This window comes from Pinus tabuliformis, chromosome J, assembly GCF_031772625.1.
Source record: "Pinus tabuliformis cultivar Carrire ecotype Pingquan chromosome J, CPIR1, whole genome shotgun sequence".
NCBI lineage: Eukaryota > Viridiplantae > Streptophyta > Pinopsida > Pinales > Pinaceae > Pinus > Pinus tabuliformis.
Window position 1 is genome coordinate 1,592,284,759 of NC_142295.1, and position 13,641 is coordinate 1,592,298,399.

Below are 13,641 nucleotides of genomic sequence, written 5' to 3' on the forward strand. Positions count from 1 at the left end.
AGGAAAATCAGGGATTTCCTGAACCTTAAGTGGATCGAGTCAAATTACCTCCTTATACACTATGAATTTGAACAAATGATCAGAACCAACACAAAACACACATTTGTATGGATTGAGTTGTATTTTGTAGTGTCGGCACCGTAAAAATATAGCTCTCAAATGCTGCGGGTGATTAGACCACTTTCGTGAATGAGCAGGTAAATCATCAAGGTATGGTTGAACAATATGTTTGATGTCATGGAAGGCATAGTTCATTGCCCTCTGAAATGTTGCCCCTGCATTCTTCAAACCAAAAGGGAGTTTCCTATAAGCAAATGTGCCCCATGGACAAATAAAAGTAGTTTTAGATTGGTCCTCTGGCTGGATATTGATTTGATTATATATGGAAAAACCATCCATAAACGAGAATATTTCGCATCGTGCACATTCATCAATAATCTTGTCGATAAAGGGAGTAGGATAATTGTCTTTTGGACAAGCTTGATTAACATCCCTATAATCGACACACACTCGTATTTTCCCTTGTTTCTTCATAAGAAGAACAATATTTGAAACCAAATCGGTAAGAGGAAGAGGGTAAATGAAACCAACATGAAAAAGTTTTTCAACTTCTATTTTAATAGCAACAACCTTCTTCGGATGAATAGGACGGAGGCGCTGTCACATTGGTTTCACATCAACATACATTTTGATTTCATGTTCAACTATACTAGAGTCAATTCCTGGCATCTCCGCGTATGACCATGCAAATATATCTCAAAATTCACGAAAGAGAGCACGGTAAACATCAAGTTCTGATGGAGAACAAGATTTGTCAACATGAATGTTTTCTACAATGATAGGTTTGGTCAAAATATTCATAGAAATAGTTTCTTCAATATTTGACAGGTTTCGCTCAGAATCTACTGTATCTATGAAAATAGAATTCGAAAGGAAATTGACAATTGAAGGGTGATTAAGTTCATTTGAATAATCTTCAATATGATCTGGAATATGGGAACAATGATGATAATCTTCCCATGGTTCTCCTTCCATCATCATTGATTGAATAATTCCTTCATCAGCAGAAAATATACGTGAAAAAGGATTGAAAGAAGTACCAATTTCTAATGAACGATCTACCCATACAATTGACGAAAATTGATTTGGGTTTGCTGTGCAAGCCAGAAAGATTGATTTATATGCTATCTCAATAGGGCTAGGTGGCATGATTTTATTACTACTATAAAATTCAAAACTATTGGCAATCTTCCTTAATTCAGATGAAGTGGAAGAGATCATGTTGCAAGTCTCAAATTTTGCCACTTCCGTCAAATTTGATGGTGGTGGTAGTGAAAAAGTCCCCATTAGGGAAGAGTATTTAAAGAGACCTACACCAATGTTTTGGAGAGATAGTGGGGGTCCCTGTACTAATGGAATTCTTCCAGTAGCCTATGAACTAGAAGCGAAGAAGGAAAATTGGTTGATAATTGCGATTTGACCTTTATGAGGAAATTCAATCATACAAAAGTATGTTGAAACCACAACAGCCAGGGCATAAACCCACAGTCTTCCTAGTAAAATGTTGTAGTCAAGGGGTCTGTCAACTATCTCAACTTCAAGCATTATCGTTTTACCTCCTAGTTCGATTTGTAGATTACTCAATATTCCACAAGGTGTATATGTGCGACTGTCAAAAGATTTTAATGTTGTGGGTGAATGTGACAAAGGCGGTGAGCCAAGTGTTTTCCAGCAACTCATAGAAATTATACAAATAGATGCCCCCTCGTCAATAATGGTTTGATGAACCAGTTTATTTGAGGCATTTACTTGAATAAGAAATGCTAATTGTGCTGGTAACTGTGGCGTATAACCCGCATGGTTGAAAACCACAAGATTGGAATTAGTTGGATTGATTCCACCAATTACTAACAACAAAGCCTGCTTTTGGGAGGGACAGTTTTGAACTAACTCGAACATAGACATAACAGAAGGTGACTGAGCTTAATCTTCTACTATATTATAATTTTGTGCAACTCGAGCTTGAGGGTTAAATGTATATTTTTGTACAACTCCCTTAGGTGGTTTTATTGTTAACTATGGTGCAATAGGTGGTGGAATAGGATCATTCGAAGTTTTAGTCAAAGGGTTAGTTCATTCATCCTGGTTATTCGACGATGACGATTCATTTCCATAACATTTACTTCGTGTTGACACCAAAACATCATCTCTCTACTTAGGGGAGGATAGCATAATCACTTGGGAGGTGGAAGCTTGGTCTGTAGCAACCATGTTTGTCTCCGGTTTTGGAAAAGGACCAATCAATACTGCAGATGTATTAGAAGTCTTTAGAATCTTTGAGACTTCGAAGTGGTGTGGACAATCTCACGTAAAATGTTCATCAATACAGATAAAACATGGATAACAAGGTTTCCTAGCCGAAGAAGAGGAATCAGATGATTTCTCTTGAGGGGAATTATTTTGTTTCTTCTTGTTTTTCCCCTTTTTCTTACCTCCTGGTTGCTTTTCATTCTTGCCCTTGTCAGATGACATGACATTGATTTCAGAAGTAAGAGTGTTATAAAGTGCATTTGTAGTTTGATTGGAAATGGCAAGTGTTTTACCAGATGGTCTACCTGCCATTTGTGTGCTTGAAGAACCAATCACACCATCACCAGCATGAGAGTCCTTACTCGATGGTCGAGGAGGAATAGTAAAAGCTGGTCGGGGTGCATTCAGGATATTGTCATAGAGCATGCGAGACTGTGTATAAATCAAGTCCAAATATTGGGCATGAGAAATTACTTGCTCTTCTGTGACAACTCCATCTTTCGCCACATCCTTAATGATAGATGGCAGTAAGGATTTTATAAACCACTCAGCCAACAACTGATCAGGAACAAAGGTTTTAACCATTCGATGACGACGATGCCACTCATGAATATGACCAGAGATATGAGTAGCAGTAGTCTGTTTAAATTTGTTTAATAGTTCCGTTCTAGTCTCATATCATATGGGTAACTGGAAGTGGGTTAAAAATGTGGTAGCTAAGGCAGTGAAGTTATCAAAAGAAGCTTGTGGTAACTCGATGTACCACTTCGCAACCAGACCAGTAAGCATTCTCTTGAAAAGACGAATTCTAACAGAATCATCATTCAAGGATTTTGTTGAACACCATAAATGAAAAGTCATGACATGGTTGGACGGGTCTTCTCCAGGGTTTCCGTTGAATTTCAGAATATCGGAAGGTAACTTATGAGGAATCACCGACCACCAAGGTGCATAAAGAATTGGGTCATTGGTGAGCTGATTTAGATTTGGTAACTCAAGTGTTGTAATGAAAGGCAACTGTCTATTGAGGTCAGGTTGAGCATATCTAATGTAAGATGGAATTTCCTGGGCAATGGGCCTTTGCATACCAGCATAAGGCATCTATTGTTGGTAACCTTGATATGGGTAAGTTTGTTGAGCGAATTCAGTGTAAGGTTGTTGTTGTTGTGCACCAGGGTAGATTTTTTGTTGTCCAAACACAGCATAGGCTTGTTGGCCAGGACCTGGATAAACTTGTTGCTGACCAAACCTAGCATGATCTTGTTGTCCAAGTCCATGTTGAGGTTGGTATTGCTGGAATTGTTGTTGTTGATATTGGGGCTGCCAAGGCTGTTGAAGCAACTGTTGTTGTTGTTGGTACAATGGTTGTTGATTTAACAGTTGTTGTTTCCAACCAATGTAAGGTTGACCAGGTTGTGAATAAACTAAACCAATGTAAGTCCGAGTCATACCAGTGAACGATAAACTAGCCTAAAGTTGTTGGACTCTAGACACAAGTGCTTGTTGTAAAACTACTTGAGAAGGCTGGATCTGTATACCTGAAACTTGGGGGTCTGAGGTTGAAGGGCCAATTTACACAGGTTGAGATACAACAATTTGAGCTTGTGATTGCGGCACAGTTGTAACAACAAGTTTTGTAGGTATGGATGAGACAGATTGCATAGGTTGTAACAGATACACAAGCCTAGGTTGAATGGGCATGGTTGGCTGCCACTGATAGATAGTCATTCCAGGCTAACCTAAAGATGACGACATACCAACATATGGTTGCCCCCCAGAATAAGGAGGATAAGGAAAATATGCATATTGTTCTCCATATGGGTGTAGTCCAATGTTAAGCAGATAAATAGGATGGTAACTAGATGAACCAACTTGAAGTGAAATTGATGGGTCTAGCTGTTTGGTACCCGTAAATGAGAAACCAGATAAGAATCCAATAGAGGACATTGGTGAAGACCAAGGGCTAGTGTTTATGGGAAAACTAATGTCTTTTCGATCAACTAGCCCTCTAGGTTTGGCAACTACCCTAGAAACAACATTTTATAGCAATTCGTGATTTCTTCTATGTATAATAGATAAGAGAAAGACAAAGGAACCAACTTGGATCTTCCACTTAACTCCTTGCTTGATCTCTCTCCCCCTTGACAGAGCTTGCAACTCCTCTCCATACTTATCCCACTTGGAGAGTACTTGTAGGAACACAATAACAAAGAACTATCAAAGCATATTGATCTATTATATCATAATCATTACGGAATCATAAATATAAAGAACATACAATGGCATTCACGAATAATAACATTCAAAATTGCACAGTTATATGGAAGAAAACTCGAAAAATTTTATTATATAGAAGGGAGAATTACAACCCAGTTGTTTGATCCAACATCATCCTCCCAGCATGAAGCCCTCTTCACCTCATGAAATAGCAAGATCACACCAACAATATAATGCTCTTTCCTCAAACTATCCGCACTTGCAATTCACAATATTCCAGCCTCCAGATCTCTCAGATGAGGGATCCATTTATAGATGTGTGAAAGGGTGTGAGTCATCTCTGGGTTTTGATTAGTGTTATTCCACTTGTTACATTTGGTTCCACTTGGAGATTTCTTGGATCTCTTACTCATCCCTGGGCGAATTCAGAGAGGCAAGTGTCATAGGATAAGTTTCTAGAAGATTCCATGAGCATCTACTTAGCAAACGGTCTCGGACATTTGTCCATCCTCGCTCATCGCACCCTACAGAAGGCCTCATCAGTATGCATCGCACCTAGCTAGTGTAGAAGTCAGTATGCATCGCACCCTGACAGTGGAGCAGTCAATATGGTCCAGTTTAGGCCAATTCTGGATGGTTTTTCAGGTGGAACTTTTGGGGAATGATGTAATCAGTTGACCATGATCTTTTAGGATATGAAACAACACTTTTAGGGGTTGAATAGCCCTAGTTTATCGACATATAAGATTGGGGTTGAAGTGCCCAAATATGTCTATAACAGTTGCCCCCTAAAGCATGAAGTCGTAAATCTTGATGTCGGGTGAAATGCTTTAACATGAGGATCCGAGGTTTCGAACCGGAAGGTGACCTGTATAAGATACAATATAATACATCATCAAAATATAATTTTTCATGATCTAGCTAAGGTGGGCATTCCCATGCTCAACTTTATAAATTCATTTCATGTACATAGAACAAATAATTGTTTGCAGTTGCAAATTGGTGATTCTTCAAATGTAGAGTCATCATCCCTGGCTTGGATGACCATATGTGCAGCTTCTGTGTACATTTGATGTCTTTATATCCCTGAATATATCGCAACCTGGATGGATGAAACTAGATCCAGGGTCTTCAATCTCGTTCAATCTTTGCTCGTTGTACAAGTCAATCCATGTGAAGAGATGTTCTGGAGTCGAACATGGAAAGACATCACGTAATTACCAGCCAATAATGTAAGTTGTTAACAGACGCGAGAGGAATCATGGATAATGATAATGACCCTCAGGGTACTACAGTACAATTCACGTGGTGTGAATATATGATCCGATGTTAAACACCATGCAAAATCTTTCAGTCAAAGGCCATTAATGTCAACCTGTCACCGGAAGTGAGGAACTTACCATTGAGGCATGCAAGCTTCAAAGTACTGAAAGGGTTGTTTCTAAGTCAACTTCTTGGATAATGAGCTAATGTTGACAAGAAGTGACTCATTGTAGGAGGGCCTTAATGTATCCCACATCTATGACACGAAACAAGGCAAATGATTTTCTGGAGGTGAAAATGATTTGACGATACAAGGTTCAGGAATGGCGGTCATGAAAAATGGAGGTTGAAGGTATTGCAGTGGATGAGGCATTAACTAGATGGTGAATTCTCAATTGAATGACTTCTCTTGAACATATCAACGACACTGAGATGAATTGGTAGCGTTAACCCCAAAATATGGATGGTGTGAAAGACTAATGGTGAGACAACCGGTGAACGGAATGACCCAACCCAACTCAATCACGGAGATGAAGTGAAAGTGTCATGTTCAAGAGCGACCTGTTACCATGAAGTTTTCAAGTTTTCTTCCCTTTTTCCCCAGTCATTGCTGATGAGTACCTCTTTATTTTTTTCAAGCTTGAGGAGGATAACATATGCCTATTCTATAATTTTCCCTTCGGGCAAACCTGTCGCTATGTTTTAACGAGTCTAGTGACAGTGAAGCTCGTTCTTGTCTAGGTGGACAAGTTTGTCGCTATTGTTTTAATGAGTTTAATGATAAGGATAACTCGGTCCTTTTCATGTTTAGAGAGTTTGAAAAGGGATGAAAAAGAAACTCCAGAGGTTCTTTTTCATATAGTAATCCCTTAGTTCCGAAAAAGATTAAAATAATACAAAAGGGATGACTTTTTGATCACTTTAATAAGCCGAAAAAGACAAGCGCTCGAACTTTTTCATGAGATAATTCCTTAGGTCGGAAAAAGATTAAAATATACAGGAGGGATGGCTCTTCCAATCACTTTAACGAGTTGGAAAGGCCAATTTCTCAACAATCTTTTCATATTTAACGAGTCTAAAAATTGTTTAAAGAAGGCTCATTTTTTAGAAACGAGTGGTGTTTAGGTAGCAACTAGTTCCGGGTAAGCTTGGAACTTCTCAAAAATGGTGATTTCTGGGAAGAGGTTGGCTAACAAAACCACTCGTCGCAGTTGTTCCTCAAAATGGTAAACACCCACGTGGAAGCGTATGATTGGCCAAAAGAATGGAGGTGATGAGAGGTACACAACCAAGGCTCAAAAGGCTGATAGCACGGTAATCACAGAGGTTATTTACTGAAGGTGGGTTCATTTTTTAACAAGCTTGAACTATGGGGGGAACTATGCTCGATGTGGGTTTCATTGCTTTTACAAGGTTGAAACGAACAAATATATGCTTGGTTTTCAGTTTCTATTTCTACACAAGCTCAAAACTAAAAAGCTAGAAACAACAAAGCTAAAAAAGCTAGAAAATGACAAAGCTAAAAAGCTAGAAAATGAAAATTGAAAAAAGAAATGAAAAGTTTGCATGCCCCCAGCATGGTGAAAAGGAGAGTCTCCAGTAGCTATATGGAAACTTACTATGGTTATGCAGGATGGTTTCGTCCACAAAATAGACAAAACACTTCCTTGGCTTCGTCTGCAGAATAGACAAAGGTGAATGGTGTGTCAGACCAATCACATAACCTACAGGGAAACTTATCTCTACAGGGAAACTTATCTTTTTAGCTGGGTTCATCTGCCAAATAGACAAGGGTTCATGTTAGGTCCCTATAATACTAATGATTACCCCATTAATATTGTAGTTGTATCCCTTATTAATATTGTTGTGCCCCTATTGTCCCCATATTGTTATTACTGTGCCCCATAGAATCCCTCAATTGTTATTTTTGTGCCTTTATATTATTATTGTTAGGTCGGTTGGGTTATATTGTGACTCCTTAGACTCCTATATATAGAAAGGAGGTTTTGTCATTTGAATCATCAAATAATCATTAATTTGTGTAATGTAAAGGAGGTTTCCCCTTCGAAGAGGCTGAATTCTAAGGCGTTGATCTATCTTTTCTATCATTTTGTGAGTTGGTTTCATAACATTTGGTATCAGAGCTTTGGATTCTAGGGTTTCACTGCTCCAAATAGGTCATCGTGGCATTTTTGCTTAAATTTTTTTTTTTCAATGTTTCAGAAGCTAACAAAAAAACCCCATTTGAGAGAAGATCGCACTAAAGCTCGGGTCCGAATATTAGAGCTTTTCGTGCTATATTTGCGGAGATATGATGTAAGGAAGTTGGTCTTTTTGCAGACTCCTGAATTACATTCCAAACAAGTGTTGAGTCTTGAAAATGTCATTCATTTCCATTACACTTTCACTATTATGTCCATTATATCACCTCCATTTCACTACTATGTCACCACATTCATCCCACTTTCATTATCATTGGGCCACCTTTATGTTTTTCCAATCTTTATTAATTCTAAGTCTTTTAAGTGAATTTGTGGTTAAAAATTAGAAAATAATGTGCATATGCTTATACCTAACAAATGGGTTGAGGTTGTTGACATGTGTAGGTTGAAAGGAGACTTCTAGAAGACCCTTATGTGGCACTCTAAGGCTAAATTCGAATTTGGTTGGAAAGAATCATGGGATCACGAGGATATGTGTCACATCTCCTAATTGTATTGTAACTCTAAGAAGACATGTGTCTTATCAGTTCCTATTTTGATTAGGACTCTAGAGGTAGAGGGAGAGATTCATGGATTCTCATTAATGAGATGGCTCTCATCTTTTTGTATAAATAGGAGATCTCTCTCCTTCATTTGTTAGTCTTTTAGTCCCTAGTTCTTAAGTTTGTAGTTCTTCCTTGATGGCTTTTGAAAGCTTTGGAGAACTTTGTTGTACTTTGTACTTTTGAAGAAATTGAATAAAGCTTTGATGTTCTCAACATGGAAGGAGATGTGAAGTAGATGTCATGAAGCATATTAGAATGTAAGGTAGAGTAGATTTCATTTTGTAAATATTGCTTTGTAGAATGTAAGATAGAGTAGATTTCATTTTGTAAATATTGCTTTGATTTCATTATGTTATTTGATTGCTTTCAAGTTTGATAGATTAGATTTTTCATTCATGCAATTTTAATTCATGCAAGTGTGTTTAATTTTGCTTTGATTTCATAGGTGGTAGAGGGCCCCTGCCTTGTATAGTTGTCATTTAATTTTGCATTTTATTTTTCTCATGTATATTAGCTGTACATAACAAAGTTGTTTTGATTACTGTTGTTTTACACTTTTCTCATGTATATTAGCTGTACGTAAATTGCTTTCAAGTTGATTGTAGATTAGTGATGCACATAGCCTTTTAATGACTAATGAATGACATGATAGAATCATCTTGTCCTTTTGCTGAAGCAGCAAGGATACTGGGTCTCATAGTCACTAGCTCATTGTTTGGTTATTGCATTTTATTTTGATTGAACTAATGACATGATAGAATCATCTTGTCCTTTTGCTGAAGCAGCAAGGATACTGAGTCTCATAGTCATTAGCTCATTGTTTGGTTATTGCATTTTATTTTGATTGAACTAGTTGTATATTCACACTTTTGTTTAAATACTAACTCCATCAATAACATGTTTTAAGTTCTTTTGAAGTGCTAAGTTTTGGAAGTTACCATTAGGGACATAGGCCTTGTCTTGAAATCTTTATCCATACTTGTCCTTTAAAAGTATTCTTAAGACCTTAGAATAGGATTTCCATTTGCATTAAACACTTTAGAAAACCAACAAGAACAAAACCCCAAAAACAAACATAAACTATAAAACAACGAAGTAAGAGAAAGGTTAACTAAGCACATATAGTGCACTACACTTCATTAGTTTACGATACCCGGATTGATAATTTATGTAGAGCAATTTAAGACGTTAAATTGACTAGACATTTTGGCGTCGTTGCCGGGGAAGTGTAATTAGGAGACCTTATTTCTTACATCTAAAAAAAAATTAACAATTCTTGAGTATGCTCTCCTCCTGCACTTTGTGTGATCTGGAGGATCAGAAAAATGATTGTTATGTAAAAAAAAAAAAAAAAAAGTTAGTAATTCTTGAGTATGCTCTCCTCTTGCACTTTGTGTGATCTGGAGGATCAGAAAAAGAATTGTTATGTAAAAAAAGAAAAAGAAAAAAAAGGAGACAAAATAAACTTAAACATTTCAATTGATTCAATAAAAAAAATGAAAAAAAATGAAAAAATGAAACTCAACTGCTTTGATAGGTTCAAATTGTCCAAAATTGTCTGGTTATGGTTTGTAGTGGTCTTCAAAACACTGTATCCTGTTTTAATAAGGTTTTGCAACTTAGCTGCGGAAACTGCCCTGATTCCGCAGCTAGCTGAGAATTCCGCAGCTGTTTCAAGGTTTAGCAGGTTACAAGCGTCCAATTAAGAAATCGACCACATGGGCATCTCCAGAATCGTCCCAACATGGATCCTATCTTAGTCACCTAGCTCAGATCTATGAAAAATCAGCCTAAGACCTCAGTCAAGTCTTGTTTTTAGCATGTTTTTCTTGAAGTGTTTGCTGCCTGAAATTGAAAATCATTAATCCTTTTTATAAAATTTTACAATTTCAGAGAAGAAAAAAAAAAGAGAAAAGAAATCTATGGCTATCTCCACTCCTAGTTTTCACTATGGCTTCAATAAAAATCCGCCTTCCTGACCAAGCATTGGCCCTGAAACAAACCTGCAAGAACATTTGTTAAAAAAAAAAAAATAGAAGCTACAATCAGGAGACACTCAAAAGAAAGCTGCACCTTGTTTGCTACGTCTCCATTTCATTTTGTGAATTCATCTCAGCTATTCATCCTCTGTTTCTGCTTACAACTCCTAAACACTCCCGTACCCCTATCCATCTTCCATTTTCAGTCATTATTCTTCCATAAACCTTGCAACATAGTCATCTTACCTCTGTTAAACCATCACACGCAGTTGAATTCCAGGTTGAATTTTAAACAGAGGAAAGGATGGGTCGGTTATTAAGGGCAGAACCGAAAGGGCCAAATAGTTATGATCATGGTTATAGGCTGTTTGTCAAATTATAAGTCCATCAATAAAACTGTTTTGCTCCATTCACAGAGTTCCTAAATGCAGACAATAAAAAAAATTCGGTTGACTGTTTTAGCCACTTTCCGCAGCTAGCCCAACTTTCCGCAGCTAGCCCAACTTTCCGCAGCTGTTTTGTTAAACTCTAGGTTGCAGGTGTCATCAAGCAAAACAAGCCACATGGGTAGCTAGGGGAATGTTGGTACATGGATGGTGTCCTATTCATTCGATCAAATTTGATGGAAAAGACCCCGGTCAAAGGGAAGTCAAATTTTGTGTTATCACTAAGTCGCCACACTGAGTCGCTGCATGTCAAGAAAAAATAATAATTTTGAATCAATGAAATGAACAAGTTATTTTCTCACTTTTCTGAAGGTATTGATTAATTTTGGATTGATGATGAAAGATGAATGGCTAACTTTGTATCCAAGATTTTTAGCTACAGAACTATGCACATTCCGCAGATGTTCTCCAATTCCGCAGCCAGAAAAACCTCATTGCTCAAATCAGCCTATCTTTCTCATACAAAATCAGATTTTGATGATTTAACTAGCATTGGAAAGATCTCAACAAGATCTATACATTGAGAAATCTATCATTAGAGTTTGAAATGGCAAATAATGAAATAAATTGCTGGAAAGAAGCAACATTCAACTTGGGCACCAATTTCAAAGCAGGTATAAATTCTTTTGATTTTTCCTTTGAGAACTTGTTTCATTAATACAAATTCTTAGTTTTATGTGTAAATATCATAACTAGAGAGATTGATCACTTCTCTCCTTTGATAATCTTACATTCCATTGCAGAAGAAGTATTAGTTTTTTTGCAGGTTCTAGGAGGAAGGACAAATGACTACAAGAGAATGGTGTCTCTCTAAGAGACCAATTTGCTTCATAAGAAGATGATCAACAACAAAGAGGAAATATGCTGATGCAAAATCAGATCTAAACACTTGAAAAAAATTTCAGATACTATTGTCTCCATCACATCCATACTTCATAACAAACCATTCATCTCATTTCACTCCATATTTTCCATTTACATTCACATACACTTTCCATCTCTTTTTGTCCATTCATAACCCACAAATAAAAGCAAGAGGCTCATTCACATGCTTATTGCCATTGCCATTTCTGTTCTCCATTGCCATTTTCCATTTTCATCTTCCATTCCTTGTCATTTTCATTTCGCAAATAAGCCCTGCTTCAATGCAAATTATTGAGTCCATAGTCCTTTGAGTCTAAGTTCTTTGTAAAAAGACCTTGAGGCTTGCATGCCTTAATGGCAAGTCCTCATGCTGACAAACAATGGGAATACATTAATGTTCCTTGTTCGTCAGATCTTCTAGGTGACTCGACTTCAGCAAATTCATTCGTACCTAGCAAGATGTGTTTGGGCATCTTGACTCTCATTGTCATCAATGGTGAGATTTCTCGTGTTGACTAGTGGCATCCATTAATGGCCACTAAGCCAACAATTTCCTACTATGTTCGACATCAGAACATCTTTTCACATAGTAGGAATTGTGCCAATGAGTTTTGAAGACGTGAAGACTATTATTTTTAGCATTTTGGAGCAGATTCAACAAGTTTTAGTAGAAGCAATAAAAAGTCATCTTATCTCTCTATCCATGACTCCTCTTGTTCAGCCACTTGAAGAAGAATATGATCAGAAGTTTTTCAGCCACCACACATACAACTCATCCATTCCAAAGGGTAAGTGAAGGTACGTCATTTTCTAACTTTTGACCATAGAATTCCATAAAAAGCTAGAATGATAATTGTTGGAAAAACATTTCTCTTCCTCATTTCATAAAATTGGCAATACCATCAGTTGGGGGGGGGGGGGAATACATTCATATTCATATCTTGCCATGTCCATATCATATTCAGGAGCTCACATACTTCCAACATATATTAATTATTACATTGCTATTATGAGCATACAATGGCTTTTGAAAAAGTGCTTAAAGGATAAATTGGATACAAACAAAATCATGGTTGTCACACAAGAACCAACCATCATGCAATCCAATAAAGATATACTTTGCAACAATAATCAAAATATCATTATGCAAAGTTCAAAGATCAAAATATAAGGCAACAAAAAAAAAAATGGTTGTAACACAAGAACCAACCATGTTGCAATTCAAGTGAAACACTTTGCAGAAATATGAAGTTATCAAATGATATCATGCAAAGTTAAGCCAAAGCTCAAGGATCAAAAGAGTTAATGTAATATATATTGCATGAGGACATGCAATAGCTTCAGTTGGGGGGTATGTTGAGTCTTGAAAATGTCATTCATTTCCATTACACTTTCACTATTATGTCCATTATATCACCTCCATTTCACCTCCATTTCACTACTATGTCACCACATTCATCCCACTTTCATTATCATTGGGCCACCTTTATGTTTTTCCAATCTTTATTAATTCTAAGTCTTTTAAGTGAATTTGTGGTTAAAAATTAGAAAATAATGTGCATATGCTTATACCTAACAAATGGGTTGAGGTTGTTGACATGTGTAGGTTGAAAGGAGACTTCTAGAAGACCCTTATGTGGCACTCTAAGGCTAAATTCGAATTTGGTTGGAAAGAATCATGGGATCATGAGGATATGTGTCACATCTCCTAATTGTATTGTAACTCTAAGAAGACATGTGTCTTATCAGTTCCTATTTTGATTAGGACTCTAGAGGTAGAGGGAGAGATTCATGG